The sequence below is a fragment of the Suricata suricatta genome, chromosome 2, assembly GCF_006229205.1.
Source record: "Suricata suricatta isolate VVHF042 chromosome 2, meerkat_22Aug2017_6uvM2_HiC, whole genome shotgun sequence".
Taxonomy (NCBI): domain Eukaryota; kingdom Metazoa; phylum Chordata; class Mammalia; order Carnivora; family Herpestidae; genus Suricata; species Suricata suricatta.
In genome coordinates, this window is record NC_043701.1 from 61,089,310 (window position 1) to 61,116,938 (window position 27,629).

The 27,629-nt window shown below is 39.9% G+C and overlaps 2 protein-coding genes across 2 annotated transcripts in view; one reads left to right on the forward strand and one right to left on the reverse strand.

The window, feature by feature from the left end:
- LOC115281762 (proline-rich proteoglycan 2-like) overlaps positions 1–18,025 on the forward strand; it is a 63,809-nt gene extending 45,784 nt beyond the window's left edge. The window contains exons 3-4 of the transcript XR_003904392.1: positions 14,732–14,834; positions 17,827–18,025. The gene's annotated coding sequence lies outside the window, so the exon portion shown is untranslated. The remainder of the gene's footprint in view (positions 1–14,731; positions 14,835–17,826) is intronic.
- The window catches only part of PRKAR2B (protein kinase cAMP-dependent type II regulatory subunit beta), a 103,271-nt gene that overhangs the window by 36,277 nt on the left and 39,365 nt on the right, over positions 1–27,629 (reverse strand). The gene's annotated exons all lie outside the window — the stretch shown is intronic.

Consider the following 27,629-nt stretch of genomic DNA (forward strand, 5'->3'; position numbering starts at 1 on the left):
TTATACTGTATACTCACTTGTAAAGCCTACTTTTTTCATTTAACACTGTAATAATTTTACATGCCATTAGAAACATTTTCCAAAAATTGTTTTAAAGACTGCTGATTGGGGCGCCTGGGTGGCTCAGTCGGTTAAGCCTCCGACTTCGGCTCAGGTCAGATCTCACGTTCGTGGGTTCAAGCCCCGCGTCAGGCTCTGTGCTGACCACTAGCTCAGAGCCTGGAGCCTGCTTCCGGTTCTGTGTCTCCCTCTCTCTCTGACTCTCCCCCTCTCATACTCTGTCTCTCTCTGTATCAAAAATAAATAAAACATTAAAAAAAATTAAAAAGAATTTTTTTTTAATTTAAAGACTGCTGATTATTTATCATAAGCTAAAATTAACCATTCCTGTAATGCTAGACACTTAGCTGGCTTCTATTAAAAGAAGCTTGCAATAAACATCTTCATGCATAAATATTTGTCTACATTTCAGATTATGCAATAGGAATTATTCCCAAATGTTATTTTGGGAGGCTAACAGGTATGACAATTTTTAAGGCATACTTATTACCAAGTTTCTTTCTAGAGGGACTGTACCACAAAGAATGTGTTAGGACTCTTCTAAACTATACAACAGAATTGGATGTTACTGCGTAAAATCTCTGCCAATTTAGATGAAAAAATTATTTAAAATTTTAAAAATTATTTTGAATTTTAGGGGCACCTGAGTGGCTCAGTCAGTTAAGCATCTGACTCTTGATTTCACTGTTTGTGAGACCCAGCCCTGTGTTGGGTGCTGCGCTGACAGGATGGAGCCTGCTTGGGATCCTCTCTCCTCTCCCTCAGCCCACCTCCCTCCTCTCTCATAATAAATAAATAAAAATTTATAAATAAATGAAAAATTAAATAGTATTCTGCATTTTAAACTATGTTCATATGTTTATAAGCTGACTATATTACCACTTTTGTCTTTATATATAAGGAATTTCTGTATGCATTTAGTTTTCTTTTTGATTTACACCAGTTTCTTAAAACCATGGTCCTATTTCTCACAATCATTTTACCCAATTTGCTTTTTAACTATAGTTAGAAAGTCTTCACAGGCTAGGCATATTTGTTTATTTTTAATGTAGTGAGATCAAGGAAGAAAATTCCTCTATATGATTTAAGTTCAACATTAAACATCACTGAAATACCACTGGTTTTGAGCTTGGAAACTCCTTCTTTATTTACAAATCTAAAGATTTACCTCTCGCACTTTTTTAAAAAGTAGATCTTTTTACCTTTACCCTTTAATTTGTATGGACTTTTACACTGCCATAGATGTAGAAATTCAAAGAACAGAGGATGGGGCGCTGGGTGGCTCAGTTGGTTAAGCATCCGACCAGCTCAGGTCACGATCTTACAGGTTTGTGAGTTTGAGCCCTGCGCTGGCCTCTGTGCTGACAGCTCAGAGCCTGGAGTCTGCTTTGGATTCTGTCCCCACCTCCTCTCTTTTTGCCTCTCCCCCATTCACACTCTGTCTGCATCAAAAAAATAAATAAATAAAAACATAAAACAGGAACAGAGGATCGGTGAACAAATGACAAATGTCTTTGCAGAGGCCTGAGGAGTATTATCATCATTCGTACTACATCATTAGTACCACCCTTATTGTTGTTAAAATTTTTCTCCCAAGGTTTCTTTATTTTTAAGAGAGAGAGAGAAGGAGAGAAGCAGAGAAAGACAGACAGAACTTGAAGCAGGCTCCAGGCTCCGAGCTGTCAGCACAGAGCCTGACACAGGGCTCAAACCCAGAAACTGGGAGATCATGACCTGAGCCAAAGTCGGATGCTTAACCGAGTCACCCAGTGCCCCAAACACTCTTAATATTATAAAACTTGACATGTGCTTTCTTTTCGCCAGGGCATTACTCTATAGACATCTTGACAAGTGTGTGAATCATTCATAACCAGGACCAATTCTTTCCACAGAGGACATCTGACAATGTCTGGAGACATTCTGACTGTCACAACCAGGGGGAAGCTGCAGGCTACTGAGAGATGCCAAAGATACCAATAAACAACATAAGGCACAGGGCAGTTCCACTTCCCCACAACCCATAATCACCCAACTCAAGCTGTCAACATGCTGCATGTGAGAAACCCTCACCTAGTGTGCATTTTCTCATTCAATCTCACAACAACCCTAAAGTAGGTTTTCTATCACAACTTGATAGATGAAAGGTTAGGGCAGTGAGAGTTGATGTATCTTGACCCAGATCACACATTCTGGTTTGAGAGGACCTGATCACAGCATTGTCTGGCTGACCCCAAAGCCCTTGTTCTTAACTACTGTTCTGCTCTGCACCTGACTCTGGTGAACTCAACAGCATAGTGCCTGGACTTCAGCCTTCCATCTCAGAAACTGGACAGAAGGGAGGCCTGTCTCTCAGGAGCAAACTCCCATGAAAACACCTCACTGATGCCTATCACCAGAACGCCAATTTAGGAACTCACCCCTGACTCACGTGTGGAGTCAGCATGACCAGCACTCTCCCTGCAGGAAGACCATGGAAGAAGCCATATCACAATTAAAAGGTCGCTGGATGAGAAAGAGCTAAGCGGCAGAGTGTCTAATAAAATGAATGTTGAGTGGCATCAAGTCTGGGACAGGATGAGGCTTCCATACACACCATACAGATGGTCTATACCGTGGCCTACAAACTTTAATCCTGTTGGCCGAAACTCTCCTAAATGCATGAGGAAGTGTACTTCTAAAGCTTGGCTCTGTCACTTTGTTTCCACAGATGACCAATCCCAGAGGCAGGACCGCGACACAGTAAGCAGGGCTCCGCACAAAATGAAAACACAGCCCCATTTTCAAACATTAAGAATTTCAGGAGGGCAACAACAGAATATTAGACCAAGGATCTAGTTCTTGGCATTTATGTGCCACTGTTTCACTACATTACAGTTCATCTACCTCCTCCTACAGCCAATCAAAACAGCACACGCAGGCTTATACACTGTCATGGTGTCTTCCATCCCCCTTATCTTCACTTAATCTGTTTCCTGGGACTGAAATCCTTTCCAAGCCATCCCTTCTCTCCAGCCCCAACTAAAAATTCAGACAAGAGCCACCCACTTGAGAGCTAGTTTAGGAAAACCCACTTCTATGTTCCCTTTGCCCCAACCCAATACCATGGGCAGAGATCACAGTTTTCACTTAATACTGTACTCTCCCAAAGTTGTTACGATCTGTTCCCCCTTGAGGCAGGGACATACAGCCCTTCAGGAGCTAACTGTGTGCTCCTGTTCCCTCTCCATTTCCCTAGCATGCACCTGGCACGCTGCCTGGCTCCAGGCATTGAATGACTGACTGATTAGTGAACAAACAAGCTTGCAAGGTCTTTCAGGGCAGAGATGATACCTTGTTTAAATATCTCCTACATGGCAATGAGAAAGCATGAAATCTGGCCATTTGTAGCAAGGTGAGTGGAACTCAAGGGTATTATGCTAATTGAAATAAGCCAGGCAGAAGAAAGACAGATACCATATGTTTTCACTCCTATGTGGAACAGGAGAAATTTAACAGAGGACTATAGGGAAGGAGAAGGGAAAATAATAGTTAAGGGGAAGGAGGGAGGCAAACCACAGGAGACTCTTAAATACTGAGAACAAACTGAGGGTTGATGGGGGTGGGGGAGAGGGGAAAACGGGTGATGGGCATGGAGGAGGGCACTGGTTGCGATAAGCACTAGGTGCAATATGAAAACCAACTTGACAATAAACTATATTAAAAATATATCTCCTAATATTCTACTTGCATTATAGATTGTCCAACACAAGTAGAATAAATGAATGAATAAAAAGTTGTCCTTCTTTGCTAAAATGCCTAACACCATTTGTCCAAGAAATGGGAAGAGAGGGAAATGAGAACCTTTTGTCTGTTCACTGAGGGGCCTGGCACAAAGATTAGAAGCTCAGTAAATATATGTACAAGGAATGAATGGACAAAGGCTCTGTGTCTGAAAGGACCCTTAAACCAAAGCTTCCAGATACTATAAGCTGTCTTGTATTCTTTTAAAAACGTATTTATGCTACCCCTCCTGGGAAATCTGAAATTGAGCCTGAAACTATATATTCTCTTCTTTGTTCAGCAATTACCCAGTAGTAAGGGCCAGAGCCTTATTCCTTACATGAGCCCTATACTAAGGCTTTCTTGTTACATTTGCATTATCTCTTTGGATAATACATCAGATATCTAGAATGTCTAAGAATTTAATTTGATCCCCACATTGTACTGTGATATGCATGTATTAGGTAGCCAGACACCTGTCACAGTTCGCAAAACAGAACAGGAAGGTGGGAACTGTATGACTGCATCTTCTAGGGCTTTGCCCTCAATCTTCTCATGCAACACACACACACACACACACACACACACAGCTGCACACAGTTAACTTGTGAACAATGAAGGTGTTGGGGGAGACAAGCCCCATGTAGTTGAAAATCCACATAAAACTTTTTTTAAAAGTAGGCTTCATGGCCAGCTTGTGAAACCCAACGTGGGACTTGAACTCACAACCCTGAGATCAAGATCGAGAGTCAGAGGCTCAACCAACTGAGCCACCCAGGTGTCCCTAAAAAATCCACATATAGCTTTTGACTCTCTGAAAACGTTACAAAGAGCCTACAGTTGATTGGAAGCCTTACTGATAACATACAGTTGATTAACCCACATTTTGTATGTCATATGTGTTATACACTGCATTCTTATAACTAAGAAGGCTAGAGAGAATAAAATGTTATTAAGAAAATCTTAAAGAACAGAAAATACATTTACAGTACTGTAATGCTGTACCATGTTTACTGAAAAACAAAAATCCATGTATAAAAGTGGACCAGAACAGTTCAAACCTGTTGTTGCTCAAGGGTCAACGACAGTGACAGCCAAGGTTAAGGAATTCTTTTCCATCAGGATACCAAATACGTGTTTTTTCCAACAGCACTTCCCCGACTCTCAGATACCAAATGAATTATCTACCAATTCAATTTAATTGACACTGTCTACCTGAAATTAGAGTCAGATCCCACAAGTTAAAGGGCTCAGTCTTGCAAGACCACCCCCACTTCAGATGCTGATCTTGATTCCCAGGCCACCAACCAGAAATAAACTGAGGGCTCTCAAGATCCCTTCCCTCTGGTACCACAATTCACTAGAATGAATCATAGAACTCATCGAAGTATCCTCCATATTACTCTTACTGGCTTATTATAAAGGGAACAACTCAAGAACAGACAACAGAAGAGTTCCATAGGGCAAGGTATGGGGGAGGGGCACAGAGCCTCCAAGTGCTCTCTGGGTAAGTCACCCTCCCAGCACTCTGATGATGTGTTCAACAGTCTGGAAGCTTTCAACCCGGTTATCTAGGATTGTTGTTTTTCCTTTAATGTTTATTTATTCTGAGAGAGAAAGAGACCGAGAGAGGGAGGGAGGGAGGGAGGGAGGGAGAGAGAGAGAGAGAGAGAGAGAGAGAGAGGGAGAGAGAGAAGCCCAAGCAGGCAGACTCCCTGCTGTCAGCACAGAGCCCAAAATAGGGCTAGATCCCATGAACAATGAGGTCATGACCTGAGCCAAAACCAAGAGTCAGATGCTTAACCAACTAAATCACCCAGGCGCCCCTGTCATCCTGGGTTTTATTACACAGGCACAAGTGATTAAAGCACTGGCGGATGGGGATGAACTCCATCTCCAGTCTCCTTCTCCTTCCCAGAGGTTGGGATTTGGGCTGAAAAATTCCAAGCTTCTAATCAAAGTTTGTTCTTTCTGGCAACCAGCCCCCATTCTCATGCTATCTAGAAGTCCCTTAGCCAAGAGTCACTGTGCACCAATGAAATTCTTATCACTCAGGAGATTCTAAGGGTTTGAGGAGCTCTGGGACCCAGGACAAAGACCAAGTACCCTCCCTTATTATATTGCACAAGGGATTATAGCACTTCCCAGGGGTTTTCACCATGTGCCCACTATACCTTGTTGTTAATGTATAAAAATTTGTACAAACAGCTCTGCATCAGACACGTTTATATAACCCGGGCTAGCTTTCTGCCTAACAAAGCATAAAGGAGCCAGCCTGAACTCCATAAGCCACTCCACTGGGCCTCAGCACCTGGCACAGAGCCCCGTGCACAGTACACCCTCAATAAATATTTGTCGAAGGAGCAAAAAGCAAATGTGGCCTGTACAGAGAAACTGCATGGCTTAAAGGCATTTAACCTAGAAAAAAATTGATTTCTGTAAAATACATTAACGTTTACTTTTCCAGTGTTCTCAGTACACTAAAGTTTTAGCATACGTATTTAAATGATAATCAGCTTAAAATAAAGCTCTGAGAAAAGCACAGGTGTATTAGACAACAGAGTTCTGCTGCAATATGGTTAAACTTAGCTTATTGAAGTGGAAATGCCCTCCTACAAAGGGGGAAAAATTACCTTTACAAATACTAGAAAAAGACATGAATTCTCAAGCAATATTAGTTGGGTGAGAGCACAAAAAAACTTATTTTTTTTTATAAAGCACCTATATACACACAATACACAAACAGACATACAGTCCATGAGTGGTATTAAAATTCATTGTGGAGGTGGGAGGGATAAGGGAAAGGAGCCTAAAAAGACTTGGGAGAGAGACAATAATAATAAAAGTAAGACTGAGCAGCACTGGGATAAGATGCACTATTCCAGCCAAATAAAGGCACAGGGCCAGTCAAAAAGTCTCCCCTCCCCCTGCCTCATCCACATTTCTGCCCTGGTAGGGATTGTGTCCATCTGCTCTGACACATCAGTGAAGATTCTAACTTTGAATTCACAGAACAAAGGCATTGTCTAACAATGGAGACAATCACATTTTGATCCCAAATCACATTCAAGCAAAAATATCCATCAGAATTATTTTTTATTTATTTTGAGAGAGAGAGAGAGAGAGAGAGAGAGAGAACGAACGTGCGTACATGGGAGGGGCAGAGAGAGGAAGAGAGAGAGAATTACAAGCAGGCTCCACGCTGACAGCGCAGAGCCTGATGTGGGGCTTGAACCCATGAACTGTGAGCTCTTGAGCTGGGCCGAAATCAAGAGTTGGACCTTAACCAACTGAGCCATCAGGTGCCACCCCATTGGAATTCCTATTTATCATTAAAAAAAATAGTTGGGGCGCACCTGGGCGGCTCAGTTGGATAAGCGCTGTACTTCGGCTCAGGTCATGATCTCAGTTTGTGGGTTCAAGCCCCTGGTCAGTCTCTGTGCTGACAGCTCAGAGACTGAAGCCTGCTTCAGATTCTGCCTCTCCCTTTCTCTATGCCCCCCGCCACTTGCGCGTTCACTCTCTCTCTCTCAAAAATAAATAAACATTAAACACATTTTTTAATAGTTTGTGGATTTTGGGAGATGATGCAGAGGAAAAGAATGCTGTAGAAGCACAGGGAAAAAGGAGTGACCAGGTGCTCAGAGTACAGAGAAGGCTTCAGAGAGAAAGAAGCCCCGTAGCAGTCAACGAGCAATGGGAAGGAGTCCCAGAAAAGAGGAGACACTTGGTTTGGTGCGGCATTTCTAGTACTTAGACCAGTGGCTGCTGGCACATAGTAAACGGGAACAAAAATGGGTGAGGAAATGAATAAGTGTTTTAGTGGTGAGAAAAGTATGATTTTCTTTTGATCTTAGACCTGCATCTGTCAGGGTAGGCTGATTTATACCACAATAACAGGCATTCCCAAGTGTGAGTAACTTAAGGGTTTCCTTCTTGCTCATAGGATATGTCCATCTCAGGACAGTGAGTACTTTGCTCCATGTCATCTCTGTTGAAGGCTGCAGGCCAATAGGGCCTCCACCATTTGGAATGTCACCAATTCCCAAGGTGACATTGGAATGTCACCAATCCCCAAGGCAGTGGCAAGTTGCTCACTGAGTCCTGGTTTAAGACCCAGCACCCCAAAACATGGCACCTCATTTTGACTGCTTTAAGCTGAAGGAATCTGACAAAACAACATAAGCAAGAAGATTTTTCTGACCCCCCCGCACACTGCCCTTTCCCCCTGAAATCTCCCAGGTAAAAGATACCTTTCCTGTACCAGGAGGAAGGGAGACATCCATCCATATCATGAAAGGCAAGAAAATTATGGCCAAGAAGGCTGCATACACAACCCTCGTTGGGGTGCCAGGGTGGTGCTGGACGTTGGCTCAGTCATGATCTCTCAGTCTGTGAATCTGAGCCCCACATTGGGGCTCTATGCTGACAGCTTGGAGCCTGGAGCCTGCTTTGAATTCTGTTGTCTCCATCTCTCTATGCCCCTCCTTTGCTTGCTCGCTCGCTCGCTCTCTCTCTCTCTCTCTCTCTCTCTCTCAAAAATAAATATTTAAAAACAATTTTTAATTAAAAATAACTTGCTACTTCTTGACCATTTACTACCCAGAACCCAAACCCCTTTCTTTGTGTCTTGTTAATACTTTACAAACTTATTGTCACCTCAAAGATATAAAAGCTTCCTGCTCTAATCACTTGTTTGGGTCTTCATTTTCTTGTGAAGGATCACACATACATGTAAAAATTCAATGAAATGTGTATGTAAGTTTTCCTGTTAATCTCCTGTCAGTTTCTTAGGTCCAACCAACCCAAAGAGGGTATAAGAGAATTTTTCCTCCCCTACTCTTCTAAAGCTTCTGCCTGAAGTGATACATGTCACTTCTGCCAAGAAGGAATACATAATCACAGTTCACAGGACAAGTGACATGGCCATTCCTAACTTTAGGAGACAGGGGCCTGTATCTCACCATGTGCTCAGAGGAGAGAAACCAGAATATTATGAAGAGCCCTAATGGGCAGAGAAACAATCTGCTAACCCTAAGCCCAAGGTTTCCTCTCTCATCCAGTCGCTTAGAAGGGTAAGAGTAAAAGTATTGAAATCAACCTCACAGTTTACTTAAAACAAGGGAAAAAAGTTCTTATTAGAAATCTACAGACTAGGGGCATCTGGCTGGCTCAGTCAGTTAAGTGTCCAACTTCGGCTCAGGTCATGATCTCACGGTTCGTGAGTTCAAGCCCTGCATTAGAGGATGTGCTGACAGATTAGAGCCTGGAGCCTGTTCAGATTCTGTGTCTCCCTCTCTCTCTGCCCTGCTTGTGTTCTCTCTCAAAAGTAAATAAATTAACATTTAAAAAAATCTATAGACTAAGGCTCATAAACTCTGGACAGAATCATTACAATTTCCTTAAAACTGCTTTCCAAGTATTAATTGAATATTTGGTATTTACTTAACTTTTAGTATTTACTTAACATTTCAGTATTTCTTGCATCAAAATATTAAAAGTTATTATAATATACCATTACTGCCTACATTTCAGCTACAAAGAGAGCAATATAAATATTGCTGTACCTATCTTGCAGAAATGTTGGCAGGCTTCATTAAATAGTGAGTACATGTTCATGTCAGCAGAATCTTACTATAGAAATTTTAGCCAAGATGTTTAACTATATAACCCTGTCTTGGTGAAGTGACACAAATAGTTTCTACCTAACTAGTTGTTTTACCTCTTCCAGATAGGGCTTTAAGAATCAAGCCTTCCCAAACCACCTGCAGGTTCCCTGTAAAATTCTCTCATAAACCTTCATTCAAATAGTTTCCTAAATCATCCTCGACACATAATTACCAATCCTAAAAAAAGTCTATAAAATTTTTCCTGTTATTTCCACTATAAAGCAGCCTACTGTAACATAAGCATTTTAAGCTTCAAGCATTTCATTCAACTGCCCTGATTCATTGTTTTGTTGCCCTTTCAACAAGAGAGAGATTTAGAGTAAGACTTCATAACTTACCAATTCAATTCTATGTTTTTGTTTCTAAAAACCATTCTTCCCCATCTGTATACCACTCCATTTTAAGTGATTGTAAATCGGGAACAAGTTGCACCTCACAAATAAACCACTGTGCTCAGTGTCACTGAGATACAGAAATGACCAGCAGTAGAGAGCTTCAAACAAATGAGAATTTGCTCATTTGCTGTTTTCCTATTATCAAAGCTATGGAAACCAAACCCTTCTTTTATCTGTTTCCAAAAAAATGTACAAATGTTTCTTCAAAACTGCCTCCAAAGCAAAAAATAAAGTCCTGTCAGAACTCAGATACATATGGTAAGTGAATTTTTATTCTAGAGTTGGGTTCCAAAGTATTTTAAAACTTTAGTTATAAAGTATGTGGATTCAATCATTGGATCTGCCCCCAATCCATTTTCTTTTCACCACATGCTCTATACATATGCACTCAGCTCCTGAAACTATCACCTCTTTTTTTAAATATTATTTTACTGCCTCTGATTTTTAAAAAATTTTTTTAATGTTTATTCATTTTTTTGAGAGACAGAGTGCGAGTGGGGGAGGGGCAGAGAGAGAGGGAGACACAGAATCCGAAGCAGGCTCCAGGCTCTGAGCTGTCAGCACAGAGCCCAATGCAGGGCTCGAACGCACAGATCGTGAAATCATGACCTGAACCAAAGTTGGACACCCAACCGACTGAGCCACCCAGGCGCCCCATATCACCACTTTTGATAATTAAATTGTTTATAAGAAGCAGGACACAATTAAGAGGACAAGGCATCCAATAGGTTTATAAAAAGAATCACATCAAGATGGCAGGTTTCTGAACATTGTACACAGCACCACTATTCATACACTAAGCTGAGAGAACTCCCTCTCACACAGAACAGTGGTCCTCCTCTAGTTATTAATGCTCCTTTCATCAGCTAAGGATGTAAGAAAACTTAACAATGTGCAAGACCCAAGAAATGGAAAGGGTATGTGATCAAGGATCCACATGTGGGTGTTTTCCAAATAATACATTCTAAGTAAATATTCTTTAACAGAAAGAATAAAAACTTATAAATGACCAAGGATAAGGTGAAGAGATACCACAAAAAGGGTCTGAAGCATAATTCTGAGAAGAGTATACTTTGATAACCATCAATATTTTACTTTTTTTTTTTTGAGAGAGAGTATGCATGCACAAAGCGGGGAGGGGCAGAGACAGAGAAAGAGAAAGAATCCCAAGTAGGCTCCTCACTGTCAGCAGAGAGCCAGATGCAGGGCTCAAACCCACAAACCATGAGATCATGACCTGAGCTGAAATCAAGAGTTTGAAGATTAATGACTGAGCCACCCAGGTGCCCCTGTATGTGAGTACTATTAATCACTGTAATTCCTCAATGATATTCTCCAGAACTACTGAGCAGCAGACGGCAATTAGGTCCATTTGTTCTAGAGGACAGTACCATAATAGAAATTATATCTGTGTTTTCCTGAAATAGTCTAATGAGGATTTGAGCATTATATTTGATGAATATTATGGATTTTCAGAAATTAACAGCCAAGGAGAAACCAAAAAAGAATTTTCATGCTTTGATTAAAAGTCAACAAACAGCTTCTCAAGAGCACAAAAGCTCAGTTCTTGGCATTTTATTTTGGTCTGGGACCTTGGATCATATTAAAGTACTATGAATCTAAATGCTAGCTGATAATGAACGATAAACCCATATATACCAAAACACAGTTCTGCCCTTCAGATGTAGTAGAGCTGGGGCAACTTAAAGTTTCTAAATAATTTTATTTATTTACTGTTTAAAATTTTTTTAAATGTTTTTTATTTATTTTTGAGAGAGAGAGAGACAGTGTGAGCAGGGGAGGGGTAGAGAGAGAGGGAGACACAGAATCTGAAGCAGGCTCCAGGCTCTGAGCTGTCAGCACAGAGCCCTATGTGGGGCTCAAACCCACGAACCATGAGATCATGATCTGAGCCAAAGCTGGACGCTTAACCGACTGAGACACTCAGGTGCATCCTGTTTACTGTTTTGAGACTAATGCTGCTTAACATGATCTATGAAAAAATTACAGGAATAGAAACACTACAGGGATTCTTCTCATTATTAATAAATTTTCAGGACCAGTATCATTTGATCAGACGGTTCTAAGATGTGAATTTGGAACTTAAATATAATTAGAATAGCGGGAAAAGAGTTTGGTCAATTCCCAGCTTCCAGGTTTAGTAATAAAACTACCAAAAGTGAGCACTAGGGGAACACCCTTCAATTCAAGCCTCTCTATGTGATTATCAGAACTATAATGAGAATTTCAACGCTATTTCAGAAAAACATGACCAAATTGTAACAAAACAATATATATCAACATCCAAAGACTTAAAATATATTATGATATATATTCACAAGTAAATGCAATTCAGTCTAGCTTATTTATTCATTATTTAAAGCCAAAAGAAATATATCCTTATAAATAGCCTAATAGGACTTTCTCCCTGAAGAAAATTTCCATTCTATTTCTTTAAGTGAAGCTTTAAAAACTGTCAAGATCTGTGAGGTGATAAATGACAATAAATTTAAATTAATTTCTAATTAAAAAGAAAAACCATAAAAGACAAGAAAATGAGAAATACAAAAATAAGGTAAAATAGCAATTAAACATTTAAAATCCAAATTAGCAAAGTTACTTTTTTAAAAATAAAATCTGGTTTTAGAGAGGATGCCTATTTTAGAATGAGCTCTTTTATACACCACTGGTGAAACTCTAAACTGGGGGTAGGGCTGGATGGAAGAATCAGTTTGAAATCATTAAGTCTTAAAACTGCTCATACTGACTTCAGCCAGTGCTCTGAAAGTAATCTGAAGAGATGATAATTCAAAATAGAAGAAATCTGGATTTCAACAATAAACAATAAATTAATGATACCTATATATTCTATTGATATACTACATGCTATATAAAATTAAATTTTATAGGAATATATAATGATATAAGAAATGGTCACTAAATCTTATTAGTTTTTTGTTTTGTTTTTGTTTGTGTTTGTTTTTGTTTTTAAAGTAACTTTCAAGATCTGTACACAGTTTGGGTACACAGATGGTTCAGTTGGTTAAATGTCCAACTTTGGTTTTAGTCACAAGTTCAAGCCCTGCATGGGGCTTTATGCTGACAGCTCCTCAAAGCCTGGAGCCTGCTTTGGATTCTGTGTCTCCCTTTTCCTCTGCCCCTCCCCCACTCGTGCTCTGTCTCTCAAAAATAAATAAACATTAAAAAAATTTTTTTTAAAGAACCAAATGAAATTCTCTACTTAAAAGGCCTACGGGGCACCTGGGTGGCTTAGTCAACTAAGCATCAGACTTCGGCTCTGGTCATGTATTCACTGTTCATGGGTTCAAGCCCCACGTAGGGCTCTGTGCTGACAGCTCAGAGCCTGGAGCCTGCTTCAGATTCAGTGTCTCCCTCTCTCTCTGCCCCTCCCCAACTTGCGCTCTGCCTCACTCTGTCTCTCAAAAGCACATAAACGTTTAAAAAAAATTAATAAATGGAAATACTTAAAAAAAAAAAAAGGCCTAATAATGGAGACAGAAAATTCACTAGATAGGCTCACCAGGTTTGACTTGGCAAGAGAAAGAATCAAGGAACTTAGAAGACAGAGGAACAAAAATTACTCAATCTGTAAAACAGACCAAAAAATGAATAATTAAAAGACAGCCTCAGAGACCGTTGAGACAACATCAAGCATGCTAACCTATACATAATGGCAGTTCCAAAAAATTAAGAAAGGGGCAGAAAAAAAATAATAGCCCTCAAATTCCTAAATATTATGAAAAACATTAACTTGACCACCCAAGAATCCCAATGAAACAGCCCAGAATAAACATACACCAAAAAAATCTATATCTAGACACATTTTAGTAACCTGTTTAAAAATCAAAAACAAAGAAACTGAAAAGAATTTATAATATATCAGGGAATAATGAAACTAACTTCTCATCAGAAACAATAAAGATCAGAAGGTGCTGATGCCATATTCAAACTGCTGAAAGAAACTGTTCCACAAAGAATTCCATACCCAGTGAAACTATCCTTTAAAAATGAAGATGATACGAATTCAATCTCAGGTAAACAAAGACTGAGAAAATTTGTTGTTAGCAGCTGTGCCCTATACGAAATACTAAAGGAAGTCCTTCAGGCTAAAAGGACATGCCATCAGATGCTAATTCAAACTGGCAGGAAGAAATGAAGAGGGTTGGAAATAGTTAATGTGTGAGTAAATATGCAAGACTGTATAAACACACTTTTGCTATGTTTTCTCTTAATTTTTACTTTAAAAGACAAGAAGGCATAATAAACCACTAACTATAAAACTGCAGTGCTCGGTTTCTAACATACACAATGCATATGTCAATAACAGCCCAATAGTGGCAAACCATAAGAGACTCTTAATTTTTTTCCCTTAACGTTTATTTATTTTTGAGAGAGAGAGAGACACAGAGCATGAGCAGGGGACAATCAGAGAGACAGGGAGACACAGAATCAGAAGCAGGCTCCAGGCTCTGAGCAAACAGCACAGAGCCTGACATGGAGCTCGAACCCACGAACTGTGAGATCATGACCTGAGCTGAAGTCAGCCACTTAACCAACTGAGCCACCCAGGCGCCCCAGGGACTCTTAAATACAGAGAACAAACAGAGGGTTGCTGAAGGGGTGTTAGGTGGGAGGATGGGCTAAGTGGGTGATGGGCATTAAGGAGACTTATTGGGATGAGCACTGGGTTATGTGTAAGTGATGAATCCCTAAATTCTACTCCTGAAACCATTATTACACTATATGTTAACTAACTTGTACTTAAAATATCAATCAACCAGTAGAAAAAAAATAAGCGCAATTGGTTGATGGTCTATTTCCTCCTAGCTCACATACCTTGGTAAGGCAGTCTGATGATTACATGTGGCTATCCCTAGGAAGAGACCACCTTCTCTCTGTTTGTTCCTGGGTGATGACCAAGGTGGAAGAGGTAAGGAGGATAATAGAGACCCATTTTGAAACTTGAAGATCCCAACCGGCCCATTCCTGGGCATGATGTATCCGTTTCCCACAACATGCAATATAAACTCTTACCAAAGCCCATAAATTGCTAACCTTATTAGAAGATTCACTGTTTCTTAGCTATCATTTCAGGTCGTTTACTCAACTTGAAATTCAGTTCTTCCATGCCTACCTCTCATAAGCCTACTTTTCCCACAAAACTCTCCACATATGCTACCTCCTCCCTGTCACTTTCCCTAAGCACACAAGTTAGGATTAAATGTTCCCTTCTGTAGAAGAATACAGAATGCACCTTTGTTTATGTTTTTATTTCAGTGGAATCACACATTGTGTGCGGGCTGATGAGGGAGCATAAATAAGGCAGGCCAGGAGCAAAGTACAAACTCGCACACTCCCTCCCCCCAGCTGGGATATGTGTTATATTCCTCAAACACTCCAGGCTCCCCACAAGCGAAGAAAAGAAAACAAATGGCTAACTGATAGAGATCACAGTCACACAGGACATGAGTTTCTATCAGTGTATATATATCTTAGTAAATTACAAGAAAAAGGTAATCTTATCAATAGCCTAATCTGCAGAAACCTATAGACTCAGTTTCCAGGAGCCCCCAAATCACTCCTCCACTGTGAAATGGGGAACAAAGGCAAGAAGGAAACAGCAGGTAAAATTAAATTTCCTTATAACCCCCAGCTCACTGGCAGATACTTGGGATCAAAGTAAACCGTCTCTCCAGGAACTCTCTACTACGTTACTGTTAATATTTTACTAGAGGGAAAAACAACCTTAACACGATAATAGCAAGGTCTCAGGTACTTTGGGAGTCCTCTTCAGCATATCAGAGTCCTCCCATTTGACCTCACCTCCCCAGCTTCATGGTATAAAACCAGTCATTCTTCACAAAGCCAGTATAGCTCTTTCTATTCAAGGGTCCTGTCTCCATGCTTTAATAAAATCTTTCTCAGTCATCAGCTCCAAAGCCCATAAGCCCCATCATCACCCCAAAACCTCACTGGGGTGTTAAATTCTAAATAAACATAAGAGGCAAAAATCTCCAACTGTCAATACTATTCTTGAAAGTCTCCTATGAGTCCACAGCTGACAATGGTCATATGGTCCCACAGTAAGTCCACGACAGTGGGCTTTCCCTCTAGCATTAAAACCGACTGCTTTTTCTTCCACTGAGCACTACAAGTTGTTGCTGGCTGACATTCAGAAGCCAAGATGTATGGAAAATTGATACCTTTAAACCCTAGAAATGTTTATATCCAAAAAGCATGCAGGAACAGAGACTCACATGTCCTCCTCACCCAATGATGCACAAACTCAGAATGGAATGTCTACATGCTCCCTTGAGCTCATGCTCTCTGCAGAATGTGTACAGTGGGGTCAGAGTGGAATTCACCGTGACCCAACTCCACCGTACTGTCCTCCCCTCCAACTGGCTCATCACATGCGGACAGAAGCAGAAAAATGTTCACCTTGAGCCTAGAGGGCTGACCTATAGCCTGCATAGTTCTGATAAGGTTCAAATACATACGGGTTGCTACATTCTTAAAGGGTCCTCACATGACTGCCTGCCTGTACATCTCACTGATGCTTAATATCAAGCTGAGTGATAAGCACCAGAGAAATCTCACCAAAGTAGTTTTACGAGTATAAATTCAAAGAAACATTTATGATCGAATACTCCCATACATCCCCTCCCCTTGAGCCCTAAACATATAACCACCACCTTCATACAGCAGCAAAAATGCAACTCTTTCTGCCCACGGGCCCTGTCTCTGTGGTATGATAAAAGCACCTGTTGGCACTGAAAAGGTCTCACAAATTCTTTCTTGACAGTTGGTTCCCGACCCCACGTCAATGGGTCTAAGGTCATGGGTACATGGCCAGGTCCTCCGAGGAGCTGGGACACAAAGCTAAATCTTTACCTCTAGCAACCTCACCTTCTGCACAGAACAGTGCCTTCCAAACAGTGAACAAAAGATTCTTTTTAATTTAAATGAAGTGACAGCACAACTAATGAGATATGAAGCCAATCCCTTCCATAGTTACCAGAGTATAAACATTTCAAAAACAAACATTTTGCACAAAAAAAGCTGTCCCCTCACAAATTAAAAACTCTTGCAAGTCTGGGGGAGAAAAACCCAATTTTTAAATTTGGTAATTTTGCAGAATAGGAGGGAACCAGGTGGTTGGCTGTTCTACTGTTCTCAAGAAAAATAACATTTAAAAAAAAAACAGTTTGTAAGAAGAAAATTACAGTGACCTTTAGCCTCCCCCATTACCTCTTTGAAAAATCTGTGGTATAAATATAGAGTATTATTTCTTCTTTAGGGCTTTTTTCCTTCAGTCGCTAGATGAACTGATACGCAAGAAAATAGTACCATTCTTTTGAAAAGAAGCAACATCTGTCTGGTATTGTTAGTTATTGTCACTCTACGTGTAAAGTATTATGCTACACTAAAATAGTAATGTTTTTCAACAGAAAAAGACACCTCCAAATGGGTCACCTGCAGTCTCACAGGCAGGTGGTGAAACAAGTAACTGGAGCTTCCCTCACACAGGGCTCAGAGATTGGCAACTTTCTCTGATGTGCAAATGTACAGAGTTCAGCTACAGATGTCCCCTCAGGCTGGAGGGGAAGCTCAGTGGGCCAATAGAGCAGCTGTCTTGGACAAAGAAAGACACCAGCGTCTTCAGGGCAGCCAGTCTGACCTAATAATCAGCTAGCAGACAGGATTCTAATAATCCAAAATGGGTCAGCTGAAATTAGTCCCGAGTGAGGTCAGGTCTTCTGAGCTCTGTGTCATAGCAGATCCCAGAGGGGCTTCTACATCAATCCAAGATGGGTGGGTTAATTAATTAGAACCTTTTCCTAGGATTTGGGCGGGGGGGGGGGGGGGCTTGAATCACAGAGAATGCCATGTCAGTCTCTTTCTGGTGCCTGTTGCTGTAGGGTGTGGAGTTATGGTAGCCTCCCCGCACCAGATGAGGAAAGCAGCCTACAAGAGAGAATCACAGGATACAGATGGAGAGATTCCTAACAGTTCCAGCTCCTCTTACAGCCCACCTACCTTCTTGCCGTCCCTGGCGGCTTGATGATTTTGTGACCACCTCACCCCACCACTATTTCAATAAACTTTCATTTTCACTTGGTTGAATTCCATGTGCCTTTCAGTTGCTGACAAGCAAGACAACATCAACAACAACAACAACAACAACAAAAAGGAGAAGCCCAGTTTAAAAAGATCAGGACAAGGAAAACAAGATAACAAAGCTCCAACCAACTGCAAAAAGTAACTAAGAATAACACCATAGAACAGTCATTGATAAGAAAGTGAAAGCGGCTTTGCAAAATACCAAGTTCAAATTCTAGAGACTATTCAATGGAATTCTAACAAAAGTAGGTGATAACTTAAAGTCAGGAAGGGACCATGTGTGGCTCTAACAGGAGGACCCATGCTTGTTAATCTAGAATATTAATCCAAGAGTATAAATGATAAAGGCAGTCTGCAAAACTGAAATTATTCTGTTCCACCAAACATTGCTGTCATGGCAGAACAAAGCTGGCCTTAGGTCTATAATTTAGTTTTAATTTGCATGAATTTCAGAACCACTGGTTGTTTTTTTTAAATAGCTTTAGCGTTTTTATGAAAGTGATATATGCACCCTCCAAACAGCCCATTTTTTAACTAATAAACTTTTATTTTACCATATACAAGATGCTTTTCACGATTAAAACTAATACACAGAAGGCCACTCTTATTTATTGGCTATTCATTTGTAAATCTGTTTGTGGTGTCCATGATGCTGTAAGCATGAAGTAGGCTCCCTATACTCTACCACCTGGTTAGGGAAAGTAAGACATCTCTTTAGACAGAAATATAAGTTATTACCTATGATTATACATAACGTACCTGATTTGCAGGGTAGGGAAAGAGGACATGATTCAGACAAACCAAAGCACATCCCAGCTCTGCCATTTTTTTCCTGACATTTATTAACTGCTTCACCATTGTACATCACTAAGTATTACTAAATGCAATTTTTCTCATCTGTAAAATGTGTCTCTAAGGACCTACCTCATAGAATTGCTGTGATTAAACAAATAAATGCCACCTGTATAGGAGTTACATGAAGAGAAAAGCTTGAATAATACATTGGTATATTTGGCTTAGGCTATCAGAAAAACATCAGGATGAAGTAGAATAAACTATTAAACTTGTCTATGAATGAGAATAAGCTCCAAGTCTCTGCACACAAATCCCGCTCCAAGCCCTGCCACCCTATTGTTCCTAGGTCTGTAACTATTTACTATTAGGCCTCATACAAACCTTCCCATCCACCAAGCTGTGGCTGCCTACTGTACACTTAACATTGTGATTTAAAATAAGTCATGTAATCAATCCTCTCACCAACTTTTTGTTGGTACTGTTACTACCCATTTTACAGACAAGGAAACTGAGGTGCCTCGGCAAGTCTGGAGTACAATGTTTGAACCCAGCAAGTTTCCCTCTGGCTGCATGCTTTTCAGCACAGACTCTTTTAGGGGCTAGCTCCACGAGTGGGGTGTCATCCTGAATGAGAATCTATCACAGGACTCACTTCTTCCATGAGTAGACACATGAGACCTGTTTGCCTGGGGGAGAATGCCTCTCCCAGGGGACATGAGAGCCAAGACACGGAAAATACATCCAAATCATGATAAATATCTCTGGTTGGGATGAGCAGCCATTTCAACCTACAGTTCCTAAACAGATCATTCCTGGTCTGATTCCTAATTATTCACCAAAATCAGGAAAACACATTCAACAGTATCCTCTTAAATATGCCTAAAATTCGGAGATTGATTCTGTGTTTCAAAATGGGTTGTGATTTGTACTAAAATAATAGTTGGTATGTGTTAATGATATCTCAAGAACAAAATCAATAATGTTAGGATGAGGCAGAGTTTATCCTAGGAATATAATAGGTCAATATTAGACTACTAACATAACAGCATATCATTATGTTAAAAGAGAAAAACCAAATGGTCATATAAGTGTTAAGAAGGCATTTGACAAATAACTATTCTTAATTTTTAAAAATCTCAGTAGTATTAGTAATGCTGCTAGCAAACACATATTCTTACTACATGTTAGGGAAATGCATTAAGATTTTACACTGATTATCTATTTCATTAACCACAACAATAACCTATGAGTTAAGTACACTTACCAGCACATTTTACAGATAAAGAACTAAAGTTCAAAGACACAAAATAACTCTCAAGGTTAAACAACTGTGAGTGGCAAACACCAAATTTGAACAAAAAGCCATCTGCCCTCTGAGCTCACTTATCAAATCAGGAAGAGGGGAAAAAAGTAAATAGATACTTCACTACTAAAAAATACAAATGGTCAACAGTAATGAAAAGATGCTAAGCCTCACACATTTAAAAAACTGCCAACTAAAATGTAACTGACCTATGAAGTTGATAAACATTTAAAAATCCTGTAATACTAGGTGTTTTCATACTATGCTAAACCTAAGATGAGAGTATAAACTAGTGTGCCATTTTAGAGCACAATTCGACAATGCCTCTACAAATTTCTCCATGTTGGGCTGTGCACGAATGGCATGGAGCCTGCTTAGAATTCTATCTCCTTTTCTCTCTGCCCCTCACCCACTGGTGTGCATGCACGCCCTCTCTCAAAAATAAACATTAAAAAATACATCCTATAGATTTATTGGCACAATTATGCAAAACTACTAGTACCTGAAACTTGAACACCCTTGTTATATACATTTTAATGCATCCGTGTAATGGAATAGCATTCAGGCATGAAAATAAGAATGAGACACCTCTAGACATAAGGACATGAAAAGTAGTCCGAGACATACTGTTGGGTGAAAAGACCACATGGAAAGTTGAATGTCACTGTAATTCCAACTAAATATGCTTGTGCATAAAAACATCCAGGAAAGTAAAACCATTAACTATGGTGATCACCAAGGCAAGGACTGGAAACAGCAGGAGAAAAAAATGCACAAAATACTTTCATTTTATATCCTTTGGTACTATTTGACTTTTACCATGAGCATGTATCCATTTTACCATAAAAAATCTTTAAATGGTATAAAAGGTATAGGTACACACTCAACACTGCAACAAAAACCATGGATACTGATTCACAAAGAGTCTATTTTAGAAAAACTTTAATAGCTGAACTTAATAAATAGTAGGGAACATAACCTTATCATGAAAAAGGAAAAAAAAAGATCCTGATTTATTGTTGCTAAAGATACAGGAAAGCTGGAAATTATTTCCAATGAAAATGGAGAAAATTTGCAAACTAGCATCTCTCGCCTCGGCCCTCCATCCATGTCCAACTTCTCCCTTCCAAGTCACATCTCACAAATCACGTTTCCCATTCTGCTTGGTGCACTGGTCTCATTGGTTTCCAGTGTGTACGAAAAGACAGAACTAGATCTTTTTATCGTTGATAGGATCCATAATTGCAAAGGAGCACAATATTTAATAACACAATTCTGCAAACCAACAAACATGACTTATTCAGTTCATAACATCTTCCTTAGAGAAACACCTTCCTTCTTTCCCCTTTGGTCTCATTCGTGGTCATCTGAAAGATATGTAGCTAGTAGTCATTATAATATAAATTAAATTACTTTTTCCCAATAGTAAAGGGTTTTTTCCCTCTCTCTTCAGGGAGAAACAAAGCAAATAACAAACATGACTTAAATGGCAACCAAATCACTTCTAGAAATCCACCTAGTTCTGCATATGAACAAATAGTATTATGGCTTAGATTATTTCTACGTACTTATCCTTAATTTGTGTGGCAACATAGTATTTCAGATTTCCACTTGAAAAGGGAAGGGGACAATACTTAGATTTAGATCACAATTAATCTGAATCAGAATGTAAGGGGACAGAGGCAGAGCACAAGTCATAGCAGAAACTGCTTATCATACATTTTGCACAAGGATCACTTCAGAAAAGAGTGTTACCTCCTGCCATCGGTTTTAATAGATGGTGGGTATGACCACCTCCCATGCCACCTGGTTCAGGGTGAGAATCTCCTAATAAAACTTTTCTGATACTTCAAAAAAAGAAAGGGACACCTGGGTGGCTCAGTCAGTTAAGCGGCTAACTCTTGATTTTTGGCTCAGGTCCATGCTGACAGCATGGAGCCTGCTTGGGATTCTCTCTCTCTCTCTCTCTCTCTCTCTCTCTCTCTCTCTCTCTCTCTGTCATTCCCCTGCTCATGCACATGTGTGCTCTAAGTAAATAAATATTTATTTTTTAAAAAAGAAGGTACTCTAAACAATTTTTTCTTCTCTACTTTGTTGGAATTTAGTATATAAAATATTTAATAAAATTCCAAAATTCAGAATGAAAATTAGACCAGGGAAACAGAACTACAACTCCTATTTAACAAAAGAATTAAAAACTAGGTGATTCCACTTTATTTATTTACTTCAAGTTTTTTAATGTCTATTTTTGAGAAAGACAGAGAGAGAGGCAAAGACACAGAGTGCTAGGAGGGGAGGGGCAGAAAAAGAAGGAGACACAGAATCCAAAGCAGGCTCCAGGCTCTAAGCTGTCAGCACAGAGCCTGTTGTGGGGCTCGAACCCATGAACTGTGAGATCATAACCTGAGCTGAAGTCACTCAACGAAGTGGGCCACCTAGGTGCCCCCTAGGTGATTCCACTTTAAACAATAAAGTAGTAACATTAGAAAATAAAAAGAGCATGACCTTGGGCATGTTGAACGCTTTGTGACTCAGTTACCACACCTATAAAACAGAGACAGTAAGAAACTTTTTGAAGATGGTGATGCTCATAGGTTACTGCAGGGAAAGCCAAGTTGAGCAACGGTGCCCGGCATACAGTTGACCCTGTGTACATTATTGGCATCACCATTATCCTCTACTTTCACAAAGGAGACCACTAAGGTTCATAACCAAAATCACTGATCCTTATTCACAGTTTTGAGCCACTTGCCTTGTCAGAGGAAATCACTCTTGGACAAAAATGAGGGGGAAAATATCTCTGGGAATTACAACTTCATGAAAACCATTTGGGACTGTGAAAAACAAGACAACAGACACAGAATGGAGTTACTTATGCTAAGTCCCACTTCACTAAACCGAGACTAGATTATAGTTCCAGCTTTCCCAGTAATGGAGTCTTAAATCAATCAGGAGTCACCTAATCAGCACCAGTGAGGCAAACCCCACCATTCCCTAAAAGAAAGTAATCTTGTGATAACCTACTTTTTGGCCTCACACAACTTCCCTTTTCCTCTCCCTTCTGCCTTTAAGCCTTTAATTTTGTACGCTCCTCAGAGCTCCTTTCTATCTGCTAGATTGGATGCTGCCCAATTTGAACAGATTTTTGCTGAAATAAACTCTTAAAATTATTAATATGCCTCAGATTAGCTTTTAACAGGACTCACAGGCTGCCTTCAAAACATAAAATGATCGTTGGGCACCTGGGTGGCTCAGTCCCTTAAGCTTCCAAACTTCAGCTCAGGCCACATTCTCACAGTTAGTGGCTTCCAGCCATGCACTGGGCTCTGTGCTGACAGCTCAGTCTGGAGCCTGCTCTGGATTCTGTGGTTCCCTCTCTCTGCCCCTTCCCTGCTCATTTTCTCTCTTTCTCTCTCTTTCAAAAATAACTAAACATTAAGACAAACAAACAAAAGAAACATATAATGACTGCTGCCTCTGAATCTGTCCACTGTGACTCTGTCCAGGGTGGGACGTTGTACAGTGTGACTCTGTCTAGGGTAGCACGTGGTACAGTGTGTGACTCCATCCAGGGGGGGACGTGGTACAGTGTGGAACTCCGTTCAGGATGGGACATTGTAAAGTGTGGGACTCCATCCACAGTGGGACACTGCACAGTGTGACTCTGTCCAGGGTAGGACAGACAGTATGACTCTCCTACAGCTATGTAACAACTGTCTAAGGGACTTCAGTCCCACAAACTAGTTTAACATCAAGACTCCCTTCTAAAAAGATGATTTTACTGAAGAAAAATTTTACTTTCATTTAACTTTGAACTTAAGTCCCTATGTGACACAACATTAACATTTAGTTTTTTAATCAATAAACGTGTAATTCTGGACTGTATGCATTCCCATTATTCTATTTCCTAGAACATCTGTCAGTCTAAGAAATATACTTAAACTGTCCCCTTCATGTAAATGTCCTGAAGAAGGAAAAGCAACATTCTAAAAGGGCCAAAAAATCTGAATGAAGTGAAATGATCATATAAAAAGGTAACTTGGAAGTAGCTGTTTATTTTTATGTTAAGTTTATTTTTCTTAAAAACCTTTACCCCTGATGTGAGGTTCAAACTCATGACCCCGAGATCAAGAGTCACATGTTCCTCTGACGGAGCCAGCCAGTAGTCGCAAAAGTAAATGATTTTTAGAAAGCCACAAGAGCAATTACTGTAAGTAGATCACCACCCAGTAACTCGTGGAAACATGGCTCTGAAAACAACCTCACAGCATACAGCCACATACCTTTCCTGGAACACCATGCATCTGTAACCTGTTACTTTATGTTATGCAATAAGCATATTAAACTATCTGCATCTGTTTTTAATTTTTTAATGTTTATTTTATTTTTGAAAGAGGGAGCCTGACGCAGGGCTTGAACCACGACCCGCAAGATCATTACCTGAGGCAAAGTCAGCACTTAGTAGATTGAGCCACCCAGGCGTATCTACCTACATTTGTTTTGGGATGGGACCTACAACTTGGAATTTGATTTTAAAACACCTAAGGAGAGGGCCAGCTCTACCTTTTCAGAAGGAGGTCAATAAAGATAATATTGGCAATTCCTTGAAATATGTCTAACAACACAATTATTTAAGCTATTTGGTCTTTCAAATGAAAGGCTCCTAATGTCATCCATATGTTTTGTTTTGTTTTCAATTTTTTAGTGTTTATTTATTTTTAATAGTTTATTACCAAATTGGTTTCCATATAACACCCAGTGCTCTTCCCCACAAGTGCCCCTCTAAATGACCATCACCCCCCTACCCCTTCCCCCCTCCCTCTTCAGCCCTCAGTTTGTTCTCAGCATTCAAAAGTCTCTCATGATTTGCCTCACTCCCTCTCCCCAACTCTTCCCCCACTTTCCCATTCCCATGGTCCCCTATTAGGTTTCTCCTTTTAGACCTATGAGTGACAACATATGATATCTGTCCTTCTCTGCCTGACTTATTTCGCTTAGCATGACTCCCTCTAGGTCCATCCATTTTACCACAAATGGCCAGATTTCATATTTTCTCATTGCCATGTAGTATTCCATTGTATATATATACACCACATCTTGATCCACTCATCAGTTGATGGACATTTAGGCTCTTTCCATGATTTGGCTATTGTTTAAAGTGCCACTATGAACATTGGGGTACATGTGCCCCTATGCACCAGCACTTCTGTATCCCTTGGGTAGATCCCCAGCAGTGCTACTGCTGGGTAATAGGGGAGTTCTACTGATAGTTTTTTGAGGAACCGCCATACTGTTTTCCAGAGCGATTGTACCAGTTTACATTTGCCCCAACAGTGTGGAAGGGTGCCCATTTCTCCACGCCAGCATCTATAGTCTCTTGATTTGTTCATTTTAGTCACTCTGACTGGTGTGAGGTGGTATCTCAGTGTGGTTTTGATTTGTATTTCCCTGATACTGAGTGATGCTTGCATCGTTTCATGTGTCTGTTGGCCATCTGGATGTCCTCTTTGGAGAAGTGTCTGTTCAAGTCTTCTGCCCATTTCTTCACTGAATTATTTGTGTTTCAGTATGGAGTTTGGTGAGTTTCTTATAGGTTTTGGACACTAGCCCTTTATCCGATATGCCATTTGCCACTGTCTTTTGCCATTCTGTCAGAAGCCTATTAGTTTTTTTTTATTGTTTCCTTTGCAGTGCAGAAGCTTTTTATCTTGATGAGGCTTCATAAAATGAGTTTGGAAGTTTTCCTTCTATTTCTATTTTTTGGAATAGTTTGAGAAGAATGGCTATTAGCTCTGCTTTAAATGTCTGGTAGAATTCCCTTGGGAATCCATCTGGCCCTAGGCTCTTACTCCTTGGGAGATTTTTGATAACGGATTCAATTTCTTCACTGGTTATCAGACTGTTCATGCTTTCTATCTCTTTCCGTTTGAATTTTGGTAGTGCATGTGCATTTAGGAATTTGTCCATTTCTTCTAGGTTGTCCAGTTTTTAGGCATATCATTTTTCATAGTAATCTCCAATGATTGCTTGTATTTCTAAGGGACTGTTCGTAATAGATCCATTTTCATTCATAATTTTGTCTATCTGGGTGCTCTCTCTTTCTTTCAAGGAGCCTGGCTAGATGTTTATCAGTTTTGTTTACTTTTTCAAAGAACCAACTCTTGGTTTCATTGATCTGTTCGACTTTTTTTGGGGATTCTATATTGTTTATTTCTGCCTTGATCTTTATTATTTTTTTTTCTTCTGCTAGGTTTGAGGTGCTCTTGCTGCTCCCTTTCTCGTGTCCTTAGGTGCTCTGTTAGGTTTTGAGTTTGCACGTTTTCTAGTTTGTTGAAATAGGCCTGGATTGCAATAAACTTTCCTTTGAGAACTGCCTTTGCTGCGTCCCACAGAGTTTGTATTGTTGTATTTTCACTTTCATTTGTTTCCATATATTTTTGCAAAGAATACAAGGTGCGAGAGACACCACTGTAAACACGAATTCTACAGAGAACACAATGAATATAAACCCACATTTTTCAATAATAATACTGAATGTAAATGGACTGAATGCTCAACCAAACGACACAGGGTAGCAGAATGGACAAAAAAACAAAATCCATCTATTTGCTGTTTACAAGAGATTCATTTTAGACCTGAAGTTACCTTCAGGTTGAATGTAAAGGGGATGGAGAAATACCTATCATGCGACTGGAAGCCAAAAGAAAGCCAGAGTAGCCATACTTATATCAGACAAACTGGACATTAAAGTAAAGGCAGTAACAAAAGATGAAGGACATTATATAATAATTACAGGGTCTCTACATCAGGAATAGCTAACAGTTATAATCATCTATGCGCCAAATTCGGGAGCTCCCAAATATATAAAACAACTAATCGCAAACAGAAACAATCTTATTGGTAAGAATGTGCTAATTGCAGGGGACTTTAATACTCCACTGACAGCAAAGGATAGATAAATCAGACAGAAAATCACTAAAGAAACAATGGACCTGAATGACACACTGGAACAGATGGAACTGATAGATATATTTAGAACTCTGTATCCTGAAGTTAGGAAAATCACTTTCTTTATGAGTGCTCATGGCACATTATCCAACATAGATCACATACTGGGGCATAAAGCAGCCTCCATAAATACAAACAAATTGAGATCATACCAGGCACACTTTCAGATCACAATGCTATGAAACTTGAAATTAACCACAGGAAAACGTCTGGAAAGCCTCCAAAAATTTGGAGGTTAAAAACCACCCTACTGAAGAATGATTGGGTGAATCAGACAACTAGAGAGGAAATTAAAAAATATATGGAAACAAATGAAAATGAAAATATAACAATCAAATGGGGAAAAACTGAGAGCTTTCCTGCTGAGATCAGGAACACGACAGAGATGTCTACTCTCGCCACTGTTGTTTAACATAGTGCTGGAAGTGCTAGCATCAGCAATCAGACAACAAAAGGAAATAAAAGGCATCAGAAATGGCAAAGATGAAGTCAAAC